Source organism: Lagenorhynchus albirostris, chromosome 2 (genome assembly GCF_949774975.1).
Source record: "Lagenorhynchus albirostris chromosome 2, mLagAlb1.1, whole genome shotgun sequence".
In the NCBI taxonomy this organism is placed as follows: domain Eukaryota; kingdom Metazoa; phylum Chordata; class Mammalia; order Artiodactyla; family Delphinidae; genus Lagenorhynchus; species Lagenorhynchus albirostris.
This window is the reverse complement of record NC_083096.1, coordinates 65,477,459-65,484,321: the sequence shown is the minus strand read 5'-3', so window position 1 is coordinate 65,484,321 and position 6,863 is coordinate 65,477,459.

Genomic DNA, 6,863 nt, shown 5'->3' with positions numbered 1-6,863 from the left:
AGGGAAGCCCTTCCCTTCAAGTTAGTTATGACTTCCAGCAATTTGTTAAACTATACCTATGGGTAGAATTGAAACATTTTTCTTTTCTCTCTACCTGGTCCCTCCAGAAATTGAAGACTCTTGGGTTCGAAGCAGGTGAATGGGAAAGACTGTCTCCTGGCATGTGCAGGAATCTCAATATCTGGGGGACTTCTACAAGAGGGGACTCCACCGAGGCAGAGTTGATGGCAGGCCTTGGTATGGCTTTCCTGGCCTTGAGAGGCCTTTTGGGAACTCAGTCTGAGACTTCTGAGGAATTCCACAACAGCCAGTTTGGAGAAGCCTAGGTGGCCACTGTAGGTGTGATTTTGGACATATTCCTGTATTACTGAAAACTTGTTTTCTGAACTATATTACAGACCTGGACAGAAATGACAGGCAGCTGTGGTTGATATCATCTCAGAATACGGATACGGCTTGTATTTTGCTTAATGGTCATGATCTTCCCTGTGTTGTGCCTGTCAGGTGTCTTACATTTTGTCCCTAGCCTGAGTGGAGGAAATCTATTTGAGGACTGAGCAGCAACAATAACCTCACTGAGAAAAGAGTCTAATTGCTGGGTTAATGGCAACAGCAAGATGCCGTTTTTGTCTTCCTCTGGATTTCCATGAAAAATCGACCTGGCTAATGTGACCATGTGGAGACGACTGACAGTGGCGGGGTGGGGGAGGGGCGGGGGAAGACCCTTACCATCTTCCTGTCCCACATGCCAGTACGTCAGAAGGACCCTGTTGGTAAACATTACCATGTAACACATCATACACTTTGATTGCCCTTGAGCCCCCCACCCAGGCTATGCTGTGTGGAGTAGAATAGGCTGGGTTCTGGACACACAAGTCCAACTAGTGTGATTAACTGTTTTTTTGTTTGGAAAGACCTAATGCGTCCACCCTTAACAAAACATGGGGTAACTGCTAACTCCACCAGAATGTATTTTTTAGAGCCGAGGCCTTCTCCTCCCCATGGGGGTTGCTCGGGATTTGTGAAAAACAGGGTTGGCCTTACCTTCTTTATAACCAGACAGGGCACTGCTGCTATTGACTCCCTCTCCATTACCCCAGTAAGTGCTTGGCTCCAAAATCTGCCCACATTCTGGCAAATGACTGTTCTTAGCCTACTAGGTATCTTACTCTTGATGCTGTTTGGCTGCTGCCATCTGTATTTGTGGCATCTGGCTGCAGTGCCCCCCTACGTACCTGACACCAGGGATATCACAGAAGAAGGGCAGACCAAGATTGTGAGGGTCGTGCAGCGTACGTAGGGGTGAAGTGTATGATCAGGCCACCAAGATGGCTGCTCTCTGTACATCCCCTGCTCAACCAGTGCCTGCTTCACCTACACCCTACTCACATGACTGACCTTCCTACATACTTGCCCCCAACCCAGCTAGTGATTGTTCTAATCTTCAGATCAGAATATCTCCACCATGATAAGTTATTAATGGGGTGGTGAAGAGCATGCCCCTCTGCTAGTTTCCCTGGTAACTGATAAGCCATCCTGACCTCAATTCCCCCTATAACTGGTAACCTCGCCCTCGCCCCAGGAACAAAGACTGCTGCCATGTCCTACCCACTGTCTGCCACACATGGTGGGGTGTCGTTCCAGGATCTTGCTTCAGACACGAAAGATCCACCACCCATTAAACCACTGAGGTCTCTATCACTGACTCCAGGATCTTTCTTTGGTCTCAAGGATGGGCAAGTACAAGGCTTGTAGGCCTGCAGGGTGCAGCCCAAAACTCCTTCTATTGTAAATGATACTCTCCCTGGGTAGAGTATCCTAGGTTGCAGATATTTCCCTTTCAGGACTTGGAATGTATCTTGCCACTCCCTCTGGCCTGCAACGTTTCTGTAGAGAAACCAGCTGATAGCCTTATGGAGGTTCCCTCTGTTTTTCTCTCGCTGCCTTCAGGATGCCTGCTTTAACTTTTCCCGTTTTATTAGATGTCTTGGTGTAGGTCAGTTTGGGTTCATCTTGTTTGGGACCTTCTGTGCTTCCTATACCTGGATATCTGTTTCCTTCTTTAGGTTTGGGAAGTTTTCCACCAAAATCTCTTCAAGTTCATTTTTGATCCCCTTTTTCTCCTTCTGGGATCCCTATTATGTGTAGATCGGCTCACTTTATATTATCCCATAGGTTTCATATATTGCTTTCATTTTTTTTCATTAGTCTGTCTGCTGTTCTGACTGGGTGATTTCAGTTATTTTATCTTCCAGATCACTTATTCATTCTTCTGCATCATTTAGTTTGCCCATGGCCAGGACCGTCTGTGTAGGTCTGTTTTCTGCCTACCACAATGCAGCTACTGCACTGCCCTCCGAGCCTCTGAAGCTCCCTTTCTGTCCCAGCTGATCTCCCAGCCACTGAAGGGGCTTCCCAGAGTGAGGGAACTTTTCCTCTTTCACAGCTCCCTCCCAGGGGAGGTGCTGTCCTAATTACTTTTTTTTTTTTTTTTTACTTTGGGACAGGTGCTGTCCTAATTACTTCTTTTTTTTTCTTTTGTCCTACCCGGTGATCTTTCTTACAGCTTTGGTTGTATGAGATCTTATGCCAGAGTTCAGCAGGTATTCTGTGAGAACTGTTCCACATGGAGATGTATTTTTGATGTATTTGTGGGAGGAGGTAAGTTCCACGTCCTTCTATCCCGCCATCTTGACCTCCACCTGTCCTTACTGTATAAGGTTCTTGAGGGTCAAACCTAGCGCGGTGCTCCCGTGGCCAAGGGCCAGCTCAGTTTCCAGCACAAGATGTGGTAGGAAGCAGGAGAGCCACCTGCTGGTGAAACTTCATCCATCAAAATCAGCAACCAGGTTATCTTCTTATGTTCCAAGGACACCCCCAGAGTTTGCCCCACTTTCCTTTCACCCTTATATCACTTGTCTACAAAGATGCTCTCCTAACTCAATCGAAAACAGCTCTCTCAGTTCCCTCTCTTAAGCAGCACTGTCCAATAGAACTTTCTGACATGATGGAAGTATTATTCAACTGCACTGTCCACTATAGTTACCACAACCCATGTGTGGCATCGAGTACTTGAAATGTGATGAGAGCAACTAAAAACCTGAGTTTTTATTTAGTTTTAATTGTATTTAAATAGCTAAATGTGGCTAGTGGCTACTGTACTTGGATAGCACAGCAGTAAAGCAGTGGTTCTCAACCTTGTCTGTCCCCTAAATTCACCCCAGCAGGGACCTTTTAAGAATCCAGATGAGCAGACCACACCCCAAATCAATTAAATTAGAATCTCGGTATTTTTTAAGCTCTTTCTGGGTATTTCAAACATGTGTCCAAAGTTGAGAACCGTTGCTCTAAAACCAGTGTTTGGCAAACTATACTGCGTAAGAACTTCCTGGGGGTCTTGTTAAAATGCAGATTCTGATTCAGAGGCCTGAGGTGAGAACTGAGATTCCACAGGTCAAACAAGCACAGGCTGCTGCCCCTGGGCCACACTGAGTACCAAGGCTCTACCCCAGCCCTTCGAATCCTTTCACTCACGCAAACATTAGGTACTTTCTGAGCCCAGTGGCATGACAGTTCTGGCTTTTAGAGTTTCCATTCTAATCGGAGAAATAATAAGCTTGTAATCTCAAACAGTGATAAATGCTTTGAAGTAAATAAAACAGTGCAGCGGGATAAGGATGTGTGCGGCCAACTGCAGATTTAAGGAGGTGAATGTTTAGTTTTTGGCTTTCAGGAGCCTACAGGTGAAGATCTAGAAAAACATGCTCTCTGGGGAAGAGGGACAGTGAGTGTGAGGCTCCTGAGGCAAGAAAAGGCCTGGCAGAGTAACGCACAGGTGAACGGGGAGAGTGACAGAGGTGGGACTCAGAGAAGGGCAGTGGTGGTCACGGTGAGGAGTTTGGACTGTGTTCTAACTGAACTAAAAGCCGCAGCAGGGCCTTAAGCAAGAGCATGAGGAATGCTGATTTACTCTGAAGAGATCTGCTCACTGCTGATCTGACTTTCTGATAGTTTTTCACAGCATCATTTAACTGCTAAGACTTGGTCTCCTCTCTCCCCTTTGCTGATTTTTTTCCCCCTCACACTGTAAAAAGAAATACAAAGATAGGTCTCTAGGTATAAGAAAAACCAAGAAATCATTTTTACTTCTGAGGAAAGCCAAACTCAGAACTACACATTTCAGAGAAGCTAGGGTGGAGACTCTGGCATTGGAAGAAGCAGGCAAGGAACTCAGGGTTGCCCCCCTTCTCCGGAAGCTCCTGGTGGATGACCTCCGTGGATGGTGTCAGTAAACTGTAGCCCACCTTCCTTCTGCCAGATTCTTGCCTTAGGCAGCAAGAGGACTGAAGGTGTAAGAAATAAAGAGCAGGAGGAGGAAAGAAGGGACCCAGTGGCCACCTTTTGTCTGAAAAAAACCTGCCGAAGTGAGAGACTGCCTCTGTTTGGAGTCACAGAAAAGCCAAGCCAGAGATCAGGACTCTGAGCTATTGCAAAGGAGTAAGCCAACATGGGTCTTGGTTTTCTTCTTTCTCTCATTAATACAATTCCAAAACCACTTCTATCAGTAGCAGTTAAATGACACTGTAGCACAGGAAGCTGTCAACCAAATAAATCTTAAAATGCATACAAAAGGACATGAGTTGAATAAATTTACACGTGGCCTCATGAGGATACAGGGTTAGTTGGCAGTTATTACCTTTAAGAAAATCCTAGGAAAGATATGCACCCAAATGTTAACAGTAGTTACCGCTAGGAGATAATATTAGATGGCAGAAGGAAAAAGAAGGGTACCTTCTGCTTAACTTTCAAAAGTTAATCAAAATATTAGTAGAGGTACTTCCTGGGTGGTCCAGTGGGTAAGACTCCATGCTCCCAATGCAGGGGGCACGGGTTCGATCCCTGGTCAGGGATCTAGATCCCGCATGCCACAACTAAGAGCCTACATGCCACAACTAAAACTTTGCAAGCCACAACTAAAGATCCTGCACACCACAACGAAGATCCTGTGTGCCGCAACTAAAGACCTGGTGGAGCCAAATAAATAAATATTAAAAAAAAAATACTAGTAGAGAAAAAGGAGACTCCAAGAGCATTTAACTAGATGATACAGCTTCTTCCACATCAAAGGAAGGCCTGGCCTCTTGGTTAAATCATGTTTCCTTAAGTGCATTTTGTACATATTATTACTCTCCTAAGATGCTTCATTAACAAACAAGAATCTCTGTTCAGGTAAATTTGTGAAGTACGATAGCTGATGACATCCTGGAACACACTTTGGACCACGCTGGGTGCGGTAGGCTGCATAATGCCCCCCACCAGCTATGTCACATCTTAAGTTTCGGGACCTGTGAATATTTTATGGCAAAAGGACACTTTGCAGATATGATTATGTTAAGGATCTTGAGATAAGAGATTATTATGCACCATCTGGTGGGCCCTCAATGCTATCATAAGTGTCCATATAAGAGGTAAGCAGAGGGGGATCTGACCACACAGAGAAACAAGGCAATGGAAGCAGAGACTTGATGCTAAGCTGCTGCTGCTAAACAAAGAGGAGGGGCCATGAGCCACAGAATGCAGCTCTAGAGACTGGAAAAGGAGGGGAAAGATTCTCTCCTAGAGCCTACAGAGGGAGCATGCCCTGCCAACACCCTGGTTTTTGCCCAGTGAAACCATTTTGGACTTCTGACCTCCAGAACTACAAGGTAATAAATGTGCTGTTTTAAAGTCCCCACGTTTGTGGTAATTCGTTACAGCAGTCATACGGAATGAATACAATGAGTTAAGGTCTAGGAATCGGGGAAGGAGAGCAGGAAGCGTAAGAGTTAAAGTCCCACATAGCTGGATTGGAACTCTACTCTTCAACTTACTGACTTGGCTGTGGTCCAGGCTTCTCCAATTCTCAGCTTCTTCACCTGAAAATTGGGGCTAACGACTTCCTCATGTTTAGTGTGAGTATTCAATGAGAAGGGAAGTAGCAGATGGATCGCAGGGAGTATTCAAATGTTGGTTCCCTTTCCCTGGCTGTTTTCTCTTCAGAGGAACTGCCAGAAACTTGTCTTCTCCCAGGCGGCTCCTACTGTGGAAGTCACACAAGGACCCAGGGTGACCCCCGAAGACCCAGGGTGAGATCATTGTTGGCCTTGCTCAGTATCATGTATGTGCCCGCTGTGCAAATATCCATCGAGAGAGGCTGATTCAATTGTTCTCATCCTCTAACTACAGTTTCTGCCCATCATAGTAGATAATCAGATGCAGGCCCAGTAACAAGAATCATCCCTTACCTCTTAGCTACCATGATGATTAATTTTACATGTCAACCTAACTGGGCGATGGGATGCCTGGGTATGTCTATGAGGGTGTTTCCAGAAGAGATCAGCATTTGAACTGGTGAACTGAGTAACGCAGACGGCCCTCCCCATGTGGTGGGAATCATCCAATCCATTCAGGGCCCAAATAGAACAAAAAGGCAGAAGAAGGGCAAACTCACTCTCTCTGCTTGAACTGAGACATCCATCTTCTTCCCTTAGACAGCAGCACTCCTGGTTTTACACCACCAGCTTTCCTGGATCTCCAGCTTATGGAGAGCAGACTGTGGGCCTTCGCAGCCGCCATAATCACGTAAGCCAATTCCTATAAGAAATCTTCTCTTATACGTATCTGTTCTATTCTATTGGTTCTGGAGAACCCTAATACCACTATTAAATCTAAATTATTCCCCTGAAGGGAAGATAAGAGGGCAAGATGAGGATCACTGCAACAGTCTGAGAAGTCACCATGATCTGACAGCCCTTTAAGGACAGGCCCAGTTTATCTGGGCTGGGAAGAACATGGAGCCCAGAAGTCTGAATGGGCCACTGAAA